The sequence below is a fragment of the Rhinatrema bivittatum genome, chromosome 4 (assembly GCF_901001135.1).
Source record: "Rhinatrema bivittatum chromosome 4, aRhiBiv1.1, whole genome shotgun sequence".
NCBI classification, from domain to species: Eukaryota; Metazoa; Chordata; class Amphibia; order Gymnophiona; family Rhinatrematidae; genus Rhinatrema; species Rhinatrema bivittatum.
The window spans coordinates 284,990,563-285,002,642 of record NC_042618.1 but is presented as its reverse complement, the minus strand read 5'-3'; the positions used below and the strand labels follow the sequence as shown (position 1 = coordinate 285,002,642).

At 45.4% G+C, this 12,080-nt stretch overlaps 1 protein-coding gene across 1 annotated transcript in view; it reads left to right on the top strand.

Moving 5' to 3' along the window:
* Positions 1 to 11,402: 11,402 nt before the first annotated feature.
* The window catches only part of LMNTD1 (lamin tail domain containing 1), a 1,277,316-nt gene continuing 1,276,638 nt past the window's right edge, over positions 11,403 to 12,080 (top strand). The window contains exon 1 of the mRNA XM_029600162.1: positions 11,403 to 11,481. The gene's annotated coding sequence lies outside the window, so the exon portion shown is untranslated. The remainder of the gene's footprint in view (positions 11,482 to 12,080) is intronic.

Sequence of the window (12,080 nt, the reverse complement as noted above, 5' to 3'; positions counted from 1 at the left end):
TTGTTAGCTTGAGTTTGTGTATTCTGGGAGGATATATATTGAAGGGGGAGAAAATGTTAAAACAGTTCGTTATTTGTATTGAGCAGTTAACTTATTGTGCATAAGGAATCATTGTGCACTGGGTTTGTTTTCGTATGCATCTTTGTTTCTTAATAAAAAATTTAAACATTAAAAAACTGTATGTGCACCCCTGAAGTTTCCTTCCACTTTCTCATCTCAGAAAGAACAAGGTGCCAGAGCCCCATTCCTCAGAAACCCCAAAAGAATAACTCAAATTGAGTGAGAGGATGACAAGGTCTTATCTTCTCCTCCCATGGTTGAATACTAAGTGTGGGTAACTAACAGCCTACCAGCATTTAGTATTAATTTATTCATTGCATTGACAGAGCAGGGAGAAATCCCCTACCATAATGGAGATTGTTCCCTGAACTGTCATTGCAGTGAATAAATGAATATTTATTTATTTATTTATTTATTTATTTATAACTTTTATATACCGAGGTTCAATTAACAAGGTTAATTATCACTTCGGTTTACATTACAACCAGCAAAATAACATAGGCAAAGTCTTGTTTTACAATGAACAGGGAAGAATAACCTGGATGAAAACAATTAACAGGGTAGAAATAACCTCGAAAACATAAAATGGGTGATGCAAGTATAGAGAGTAGGGTTTGTATAACTTGGGCGAAAAGTAAGGACATTAAATAGGGGAGGACTGTGAAGGCATCAGGTTGGATAGTCTACTCATGATGCGGATAAGAACCAAGGCTGAGGTGTGTAGTTATGGGAATGCTTGCTTGAACAATAAAGTCTTAAGTCTCTTCTTAAAGGTGATTGGACATTGTTCCAGCCTCAGTTCAGGAGGGAGCAGGTTCCATTGCTTGGGGCCCGAGGCGGAAATAGCTCTCTTACTGAAAGAGGTCTTGATGGTGGGTGCTTGAAGCGTGCCTCTCTGGGCTAGTCTAATTGGACGGATCGAGGTGTGGAGTTGCAAAGGTATTGTAAGATCCAGAGGAGTAATGTTATGTATGGCTTTGTGTATGACTGTTAGTAGTTTATGAAGGATTCTAAACTTAATTGGTAGCCAATGTAAGTTCTTTAAAATTGGGGTTATATGGTCCCTCTTATTGGATTTTGTGAGGATCCTGGCCATGGCGTTCTGTAGTAGCTGGAGCGGTTTGAGTGAAATATCAGGCAGGCCGTGAAGGAGTGAATTACAATAGTCAATTTTGGAAAATATGATGGCTTGTAAAACTGACCTAAAATCTTGGAAATGGAGGAGGGGTCTTAGTCGTTTTAGAACTTGGAGTTTAAAATAACACTCCTTTACTGTGTTGTTGATGAAGCCTGTGAAGGTCATTTGGCTGTCTATGATTACCCCAAGGTTTCTTACCTTGGGAGAGAAAGTAGGGGACATTGGCTGTTGAATGTTATTTAGTGGTACGTTGCCATCTTGTGTGATTAGGATGTATTCTGTTTTGTCGGTGTTGAGTAACAAATTAAGCTTTGAGAGGAGGTTGTTAATGTGGATGAGACAGGCGTTCCAATGGAGAAGAGTTTTTTGCAGCGAGTCGGTGATCGGTATCAGGATTTGGACATCATTTGCATAAAGATAATATGTAAGTTTCAGCTCGGAGAGTAGATTGCAAAGGGGGAGAAGATAGATATTGAATAGTGTCGGTGATAAAGATGAACCTTGAGGAACTCCTAGGGAAGAGATGAAAGGGGGGGATTCTTTGCTGTTAATCTTGACTTTGTATTGCCTATTTTGAAGGAAGGACTTGAACCAGTTTAGTACGGTATTTTTGATGCCGATCTCCGCTAGCCTGTCTATGAGACATTGATGGTTCACTGTGTCGAATGCGGCCGATAAATCTAGGAGGATGAGAAGACAGGGCCGTTTCTTTTCCAGGTTCATGAGGATGATATCAGACAGAGAAATAAGGAGAGATTCTGTATTTCTAGATTTGTGAAATCCTAGTTGAGCTGGGGAGAGGATGTAGTTGTTGTCCAGAAACTCGGAGAGTTGTTTGTTGACAATTCTCTCTAGGATCTTGGCGATGATAGGAAGGTTTGCAATAGGTTGTCTGTGGAGAGGTTATTTTTTTTTAGAAGGGGTTTTAAGATAGCCAGTTTGAGAGGGTCGGGGACATGACCTTGTGTTAAGGAAGCATTGATGATATGCGAGATGGGCTTAGAGACTTCAGTGGCGCTTGAAATGAGAAGATTAGCAGGAATCGCATCGAAAGGGTGGGAGGCTGGTTTTAGTTTCCTCAGTAGTGATTCTATTTCTAGTGAGGAAGTTGATTTGAATTCTTCCATAAATGCCTTAAGAGGTGATGAGACTTTGAAAGGTTGATTAGTCGTAGAGATGAGAGGGGGTGCCGTGAGAAGAGGACATGATTGGCCTGGGGATGTAAGCGTTGTGCGGGCGGCCTGTAAATTAGTTATTTTGTCTTTGAAGTAGTTGGCAAGTTCAATGGATTTGAGAGCTGCTTTGTCATCTGGGATAACTGGAACTGGAGGTTTGGTAAGAGAAGAAACCAGTGAGAAAAGGGCTTTTGGATCAAAGATGAAATTATGGATTTTCTGGGAGTAGAAATCTTTTTTTGTCTGAAGAATTTTGATCCTGTAATGGTGCATGAACGATTTGAAAGAAGCTAGGTTTGAGGCGGAAGGATCCTGCGCCAGCTCTGTTCTCTTTTTCTAAGTTCGCGTTTCATGGATTTTAATTCTGGAGAGAACCAGGGTTTTTTCATGTCCTTGTTTGAGAGGATAACCTTAGTTTTTAGGGGGCAGATCAAATCTGCCACTTTACTAGTTATTTTGGACCATGAGGATAAGGCAGTGTCTGCGTCTGTGAGGTCTAAATGGTTAAGTTCTGGAGAGAGGTGAGAGATTAAGGTTTCTTGATTGCATAATTTTCTGAGTTGAATTGTGGCTTTCTGTGGGGAGGAAGGCGTAGAGAGTTGGTTGAGGAATGACGTGGAGATAAGTTTGTGGTCAGACCAGGGAATTGGCTGACAGACAATGTGGGATGCTTGGGCTAGGCTTTGGTTAATGAAAATTAAATCCAAGGTGTGCCCTGCTTTGTGAGTGGGCTCCTTTATAAGTTGTTTGAAGCCCATGCAGGAAAGAGTATTAAGGAAGGATTCGCGGTTAGAGGGAAGCGGAGTGGCGTCCACATGGAGATTGAAATCGCCTAACAGGATGGCCGGGGCGTCAGAGTTTATATATTTAGCTATAATTTCTATCAGGGGAGATGGGTCGGAATCTAGGCATCCAGGAGGGGCATAAGTGAGACCTATTTGAAGTTGAGCCGATTTGAAAACTGCAAATTCAAGGGAGTTGGATGACATAGTTGATTGAAGTGTTAGCCCCAGGTTTTTTTTTGCAGCAAGGAGTAGACCTCCTCCTCTTTTCTTCTTTCTGGGAATGGAGACTATGTCGTATATGTGGATAGGTAATTGATTCAGCAGTACCGTGTCTTCTGGTTTGAGCCAGGTTTCTGTAACTGCACATAGGTCTGGCGATTCGTCTAAGAGGTGGTCATGTAGAAGATGGGTTTTTTTTTGTGAGTGATTGGGCATTTAACAGAGTTAGGGAGAAAAGGATAAGACCTAGTGCTTGGTTAAGTGGTGAAAGCATGATGGGGATGAGTCTTTTTTGTTGTTGATGTTTGGTGATTAATTGGCATGTAGTAGTTGCTGCTGGTCTCCTGTGATAAGGAATGATCGGAATGGTGGGAAAGAGCATGTTGGTGGGAAGGAGTTTGGGCAGAATGTGAGGCAGGGCAGTGCGGAGTGCGCTTTGCTATGGAGGGAGGCTGTAGTTAGAGCTAAGAATACTGGAGAAGGATGCTGGGATGAATACTGGATGAATGCTGGATGATTGCTGGAGAGGCTGCATGAATGCTGGGATGAATGCTGGAGAGGCTGAAAGAATGCAGGATGAATGCTGGAGAGGCTGGATGAATGCTAGATGGGTGCTGGAGAGGCTGGATGAATGCTGGAGAGGCTGGATGAATGCTAGATGGGTGCTGGAGAGGCTGGATGAATGCTGGAGAGGCTGGATGAATGCTGGATGGGTGCTGGAAAGGCTGGATGAATGCTGGAGAGGCTGGATGAATGCTGGATGGGTGCTGGAGAGGCTGGATGAATGCTAGATGAATGATGGAGAGGCTGGATGAATGCTGGATGAATGCTGGAGAGGCTGGATGAATGCTGGATGAATGCTGGAAAGGCTGGATGAATGCTGGAGAGGCTGGATGGATGCTGATAGGATGCTGGAGTGGTTGGGCGCATGTATGAGTAGCGCTGTTGAAGTAGCGCTTAGGTTAAGCGCGGTTGGAGTCTTGGTCGGTTAGTGTGGGTGGCTTCTGCTTCGATGATCTGGTGCTCACTAAGGGGCGCACAAAGGGGCAGGCCCCTTTGTCACGCTCCTTAGGCGCGCGATGCCTGGATCTGCCTGAGCCCTTTAAGGGGCTCTGGGAGTCGCGAGAGCCTTCGGGGTTTCCGGGGCGGGCTTACCAGGTTTCCTTTTCTGTTTTTAAATTTTCTTTGCTTTGGGTCGCCGCCGTGCCGTTTTTTAATTTTTTTCTTTTTCGTTCTGTGGCGCTGGTATTTTTGTTTTTTAATTTTGAGGGACCAACTCAGAGGCCTCGCGGGAGGCTTGCCCCGAGCCCACCTCCCCTGGCCCCGATGGGCCGACGCCAACCACGTGGGGAGGGCCGACCCGAGCCGAGGGTGGAGCGCAGAACGGCAGCGCGGGCAGAAAAGGGTGAGCCTGGATCCGCCTGAGCCCTTTAAGGGGCTCTGGGAGTCGCGAGAGCCAACGGGGTTTCCGGGACGGGCTTACCGGGTTTCCTTTTCTGTTTTTAAATTTTCTTTGCTTCGGGTCGCCGCCTTTTCTTTTTTGTTCTGTGGCGCTGGTATTTTTGTTTTTTAATTTTGAGGGACCACCTCAGAGGCCTCGCGGGAGGCTTGCCCCGAGTCCACCTCCCCTGGCCCCGATGGGCCGACGCCGACCGCGCGGGGAGGGCCGAACTGAGCCGAGGGTGGAGCGCAGGACGGCAGCGCGGGCTGCCGTCCTGCGCTCCACCTTTAATATTCACCTTTAATATTTAAAGGTGAATATTAAAAGTCTGACGTGCATCAATTAGGTGATGCATGAATATGTTGGGCCGATGTACACTGATCCTATTTTAAAAGCCACCAGGATATGTGCATAAATGCCGCTGCGCACACAAATGAAAAGTTTCCAAAAAGGGGCGGGGTGTGGTTTGGACAGGGCAATGACATTTCAGGATTTTACCATGAAATTTGCATGTAAATACTTTCACTCACTGGTGCACACCAGGGTCTCCTGCAGCATGACTTTACTTCTGCTATGGGTGTCATGTTATAAAACAAAAAAATCTAGGCAGATCAGCAGGATTTTAAAGGTTGGGGAGAAGGGAGGCTATCAAACTCCTTCTCAGTGGAAGACCATGTTGAGCCAGTTCAACACATCATTGACCCTGCACAGATTATTGTTTCAGCAACCCAGACGGACCCGCTGGGCATGACCGTGATACCACGGAGATTCCTTGACCAAGACCTTAAGTGGGGTCATGACTCCCAGACCTCCGGACACTCTGGGTTGGCCAGAACCATGGCTCTCCTCCAACAATATTATTGGTGGCCCAACATGTGGCATAATGTCCACAATTAGGTGGCATCCTGTCCGACCTGTGCCCAGCAAAAAACACCGACGGGCAAACCCTGGGGCCTGCTACAACCTCTTCCAGCCCTCAGCGATTCCTGTACATACCTAGCTACAGATTTCCTGGTGGACCTACCTGCCTCCGGAGGTAATACCATCATCTGGTTAGTAGTGGTCCGTTTTTCAAAAATGGCCCACTTCACGGCACTACCTAATCTTCCATCAGCTTCCCAGTTAGCACATTTGTTTGTGCAAAACATCTTTCGACTCCACGGACCGTGGCCCAATTTATGGCCAAATACTGGCAAAGCCTCTGAAAGAAATTAAACGTCACCTTGGATTTCACCACAGCCTATCACCCGCAAGCAAACGGTCAAGTGGAATGGACCAACCGCACCTTGAAACAATTGCTGAGAACATACATCAATGCCTGCCAGGACGACTGGGATGAGCTTCTCCCTTGGGCTGAGTTCTCGCACAATTCTCACCCCTGTACCGTGACAGGAGCCTCTCTGTTCCAGATCATCTATGGGAAACAGTCACTTCCTCCCTTGCCTCTTCCTCTGTCTGTCCCTTTACCCTTCATGATGGCCGAGAAACTGAAGGGAGTCTGAACCCACGTACAACAAATGATACAGGAAGCAGGCCGCTCAGCCAAGAAGTTTGCTGATCGCCACCGGAGACCGACGCCTCAATACCGTCCAGGAGAAAGAGTCTGTCTCAGCACCCACTATATTCATTTGAGGGTCCCGTCCATTAGGGGTGTGCATTCGTTTGCAACGTATTGGCAATCCGCAATGTATAGGGTCATATTCGTTGTATTCGTGGGGAAGCGAAACGTATCACAATTCCCACGAATACAACGAATCTTCACCGAATTATTCGGCCGTCTAAAGGAGCAAATTTAAACAAAACCCCCACCCTCCTGACCCCCCCAAGACTTGCCAAAAGTCCCTGGTGGTCCATCGGGGGTCCAGGAGCCATCTCCTGCACTCGGGCCATCGGCTGCCAGTATTCAAAATGGTGCCGATAGCCTTTGCTCTTACTATGTCACAGGGGCCGACCAATGGCACAGGTAGCCCCTGTGGCATAGTAAGGGCAAAGGCTATCGGCGCCATTTTGAATACTGGCAGCCGATGGTGTGAGTGCAGTAGATGGCTCCCGGACCCCTGCTGGACCACCAGGGAGTTTTGGTGAGTCTTGGGGGGGTCAGGAGTGTGGAGGGTTGTAGTTAATTAAATTTTAGCCGGGAAATGAATAAGAATGGAACGCATGAACGGATTGGGGTCCCCCCATTGCCGAATGCAACGTATCAGCGCCCCCCACGAATACGAATACCGAATGTAACGTATGTGGTCCCTCTGCACATCCCTACCGTCCATGTGGTTGGCACCCTGCTATTTCGGACCATTTTCTATACTCCAGCAGCTAAGGCCGGTGACCTACCGTCTTCATTTGCCACCCTCGCTGAAGATCCACATTGTCTTCCATGCCTCCTTAATATGCCATTGGTGCTATTGTGGCCATCCAGGAAGGTTCCAGAAACTCCGCAACTCTCTGCCGAAGATGAGAATATTTACCAAGTTAGGAAGTCCTTGATGTCAGAAGAAGAAGCCAGAGGTGGGATTATCTACGTTCATGGGAGGGTTTCAGACCAGAGGAAAACTCCTGGGCGCCCTCCACCCACATTCTGGATAAGAATTTGATCCGTCAATTCCACAAGGATCACCCCAAGAAACCCAGACCCCCTGGGAGGAGGCCTAGAGGAGGGGGTACTGTTACGGGAACCGGCTGTGGTAGGCCACAATTAAACTTTGGAATTTGTTGCCAGGGGATGTGGGAAGTGTAGTTAGTGTAGCTGGGTTTAAAAAAGGTATGGATAAATTCTTGGAGAAGTCCATTACCTGCTATTAATCAAGTTGACTTGGAAAATAGCCACTGCTATTACTAGCATCAGTAGCGTGGGATATACTTAGTTTTTAGTTACTCATCAGGTACTTGTAGCCTGGATTGGCCACTGTTGTAAACAGGATGCTGGGCTTGATGGACCCTTGGTCTGACACAGTATGGCAATTTCTTATGTTCTTATGACGCCTACATCTTTTTTGTGGGTGGTAACTCCTAATATGGAATATAACATTGTATAACTATTATTTTATTTTATTTAGACATTTTATAAACTGTCATTCCATGTGTAGATCACAATGGTTTATAAAGTCACATCCATAGTTATAGATTCAGCAAAGAAACAACAAAGAATGGTTATAGAGATGGTATTCGTGGGTAGGTATTAAATCCACCTAGTAAGAATTTCTAGTCCATATGGAATGAAACTAGTACATAAGGGCAATTAATATTGGTATTTAGAATCAAAATGGTAGTTTTCTCCTTTAGTCTGTGGGTTGTTTTGAGTAACTACAGCATGGGTTATTTTTCCCTATATGCATCACCTATGTTGGAGATACTGAACCTTTGTCATTTTAATTGTGGGAGGTGGGGGGGGGGGGGGCAGGAAGAGGAGGGAGCAACAGGAGGAGGAGTTGGAGAATGGAAAAAAGAGCAAGAGGAGGGGGTGGTAACAGGGAGAAGAGGAAAAAGGAGGGAGGCTAAAGGGAGTGGAGAAGAGATGGGGCAAGGGGTGAGAGTCAGTGGAAATGTGGTGGGATGTAGGGTGCGATGGGGAGAGATGTAAGGTACTGAAGGGGAGGCAGATGGTAAGAGAGCAAGAAGGCATGGGGATAGAAAAAAAACTGGGATGCTGAAGAAGAAAGGGGATGGGGATATAGGTGGGATGCTGAAGAGAAAGAGGAAGGGCTGAAGGGAGGCAGGAGAGAAAGAGGAGAGGTCTGGGAGCCAAGAAGTCTGTCTCCCAGAAAAACAACAAAGGCTCTACAGAGCCAATATAATATGGTATTATGCTGGACCTAGCAAGCCTTTGTTGTTTTACTTGTGTGGGTTAGGGTTATGGGTATGGGTAGGGATAGAGGTGATAGAAGGAGGCAGAAGAAAGAGCAAGTGGAGGGGTTTGGAGCAGGGTAAAGGAGGAGGGGGCAGAAGAGAGAGGAAGATTTGAAGAATGGAGGCTGAAGGGTGAGGACGGGTAATGGGGTAGGCCAAAAGGAGCAAGGGTGGAAAGGACAGAAGCTGAGGGGAGAGGCAGAAAGGAGAAGTGGTGGATGGGGAGAGAGGTGGAATGCTGGTGGGGGGGGGGGGGGGCAAGAAAAGGGCAGAAAGCAGAGGGAAGAGAGAAAAGAGGCCTGCTCCCCAAGAAAAACAATGAAGACCAGGTGGTCCCAATATAATACCCTCCCCAACAAAAACAATTATGACCAGACCTCTGTTCTCAGCCCCCTCTTCTTTTTTTCTAACCTTTTCCCTCCCCCTCTGACATCCTGCCTCTCCCCTGTGCCCCCTTTTCTCCTTCAGCTCCTACTCTCCCACACTGTTCTCACTCTGTTGCCTCTCGTCCCCTGCCCCATCCTCTCGCTTCAACCCTTCTCTCCTTCTGCCCTCATCTCCCTTCCCCCATCCTCACTCACCCTCATTTACTCCCTCCTCCACAACAATTCCCTCACTTCCTTCATTTCCACCCCCCACAATCTCCTCACCTCCTTCACTCTCACCTCAATTCACCTCCTTCATTCATATCCCCTACAATCCTCACTCTTTCACTTCCTCCCCCGCAGTCCACTCACTCATGTCTTTCACTTCCACCCTCATGATACTCTCACTTCCTTCTTTCCTCCCTACTCACCTTCAGTCCCCCCCAGAAGAGAAACCTGATTAGTGGCAGGTGGGAGAGTGCATTATTTCCTTTCCTTTCCACATCCACACTTTCCACTCCTTCACTGCCACAATCCCCTCACTCACCCTCCATGCTCTGAAAAAGAAAGAGGGCCTTGCAGAACCTCAAGCTGCTTCCTCCTCCTTGGTTGCTGGCACCTGAGGAGGAGGAACAAGCCCAAGGTGCTGCAAGGCTGCAATCATCCTCCTCTTTCAGAACATGGAGGGTGAGTGAGGGGATTGGGGCAGGAGTGGCAACAGTTGCCGAGTGGGTGGGGGGGTGGGGAAGCAGATAGGAAATAATGCACCATCCCACCTGTCGCCAATAAGACTTCTCTTTCCAGCAGGAAGGGATTGGGAGAGCAGAGAGAGTTGGAGCCTGGCTTGCTATTGCCAGTTGAAATTTTGAGAAGATCATGGTTCCTTTACCCCCCCCCCCCCCTGTTTTGATGCCTATGGCCAAAGAATAGTCCTAAAGTTAGCCAGATAAACGTATCCAGCTAAGTTTATGATAGTCGGGTATATTCAGCAGTGCATCCATACCACTGGACTACAATCCCAGCTAAATTAGCTGGATAAATTAATCCAGCTAACTTTCCTAGCCAGCCAGCAGCTAAATATAGATCTCTTGATTCCTGTAAGTCTTCTCAGTAGTAGCTAGTGGCCTTCTATCACTTTCAATTATACCTTCCCCTTTACTCCCCTTTTTCCCATCCCCCTTCCATTTTATCAATCACTACACTCTTTTCCATCCCTCTCTTGTTTCTCCCTCTTCTCAACCCCCAATCTTTCATTGATTTTTAACATATTTGATAATTATATTTTGTAATACATATGCCATTTTTCCCCTCATTTGTTATATTTATTACATTGTATCCAATTTTTAGTTGAAATTGTTATATGTAAACCGACGTGATGGCATTGCTGAATATCGGTATATAAAAGCAAATAAAATAAATAAATAAATGAGTACAATCAATTATCCAGAATACTGATAGGAAATTAGAAATGTCATAAAGTCTCTCATGGTTTATTGTTGGTGCAGTGCTTTCTGAGAAAAGGAAATATATTGCTTAGTTCTTATCAGAATAGCATCAATAAACTGTGTAATATAGTGAGAAGTGGCTCCTGGCAAACCCCTTGGTGTCACCCAAGATGGTATGTAGCTAGGAATCCTAAAGTAATGGTGGCTTTTAAATCCATGGGTAAGACCTGGCTTCTCTGTATTAGATTCTCAAAATCTTCTTTAACACCTGGTAGAGATATAAAATATTTTGTCTCCCCTTTAACACCTGGCAGAGATATAAAATATTTTGTCCAATCTACATATATCTAATGAAAACGTGCTCACCAACTAATCCCAAAAACCTGATTCTGAGCCTGACCCTTTCTGATGGGTATCTCCTCTTCTTGTGCTGCTTTTGCCTGCTCTGCATGACATGGCTCGACACTCACAGATAAGAAACTCTTTGTGAGGGCAGACAGATACAAATCTAACCAGCAGAAGAAAACCTCACTACAACACCAACCACCACCAAACCAATCACCATGTCACCAAAGAGAAATTGTGTTTTTTCTTACACACTTAAATAGCAAAGACAAAAGTATACACTGCAATGCCCCCTACAATGGCTGGGTAAGGGCTGGAAATTTTCAGATAAATATAACTATGCAAATGGCTTCTGAAAATTGTGCTCATACTATCCACTGTATTACTTAATAAAATACTGCCTTTAGAAAATGACAGAGCATTACATCTCTCAATCATGCATTGAAAATCCATATAAAGGTTAAAAGCCTACATTTCTGCAGGTATTTGTTGTGGCATGTTTGTTGCTATGCTATGATATCACAGTAATTGTGATGTCATGGATCATGTGAGCAAGGGAATAGCTAGGATTAAGGGCAAAAATTTCAGAAGCAAAATTTAGCAAGTTCCATCATGAAGTGATTATTTTCCCTAAAACCAAGTTTGATTCCAGAAACTTTCAGGTTAGTGTGTGTTATCTGTCACTATATATTGTATGTGTTGATTTTGTAAAGGTTTAAATTATGGTTTCATCAAACTTTTATAAACAATTCAAAGAAAGCATTTTAAAAATGTTCTTTGGAACAGAAAAATTGTAGGTAAAGGACTTTAATACTAATTTAGAAGCTAATATATGGTCCATTTGGTCACAATTAATGGGACAAATCTCTGTGGGTCTCATCAGCATTGCTCGGTCCTTATGTTTTTGCACACATGATGATTTGGATTTCTTCCCAAGCAAGTTGGTTCTGTCACCAGAGTAATAACAGGAATCTATCTAAGGGACAATATTACCCCAGTTCTGCAGTCCCACCACTGGCATCTGATACACTGGTGTATTAAACTTAACATTTTCAAATTAGTACAGAAAACCTTTAATGGATAGACCAGGGGCACATTGGCCTATCGGGGGATCGGGCATCCTCTGGTGGGCTGGTCGCACTGGTCACATGGTCTTCAGAAGCCTCATAAAAAGTTCTTTTACAGGACCACAACACTCGATGCGGCAAAAGAGAGGTGTTGGTGGGACTGTGACACCCAACGCTGCCCAAGGGAGGTGTCA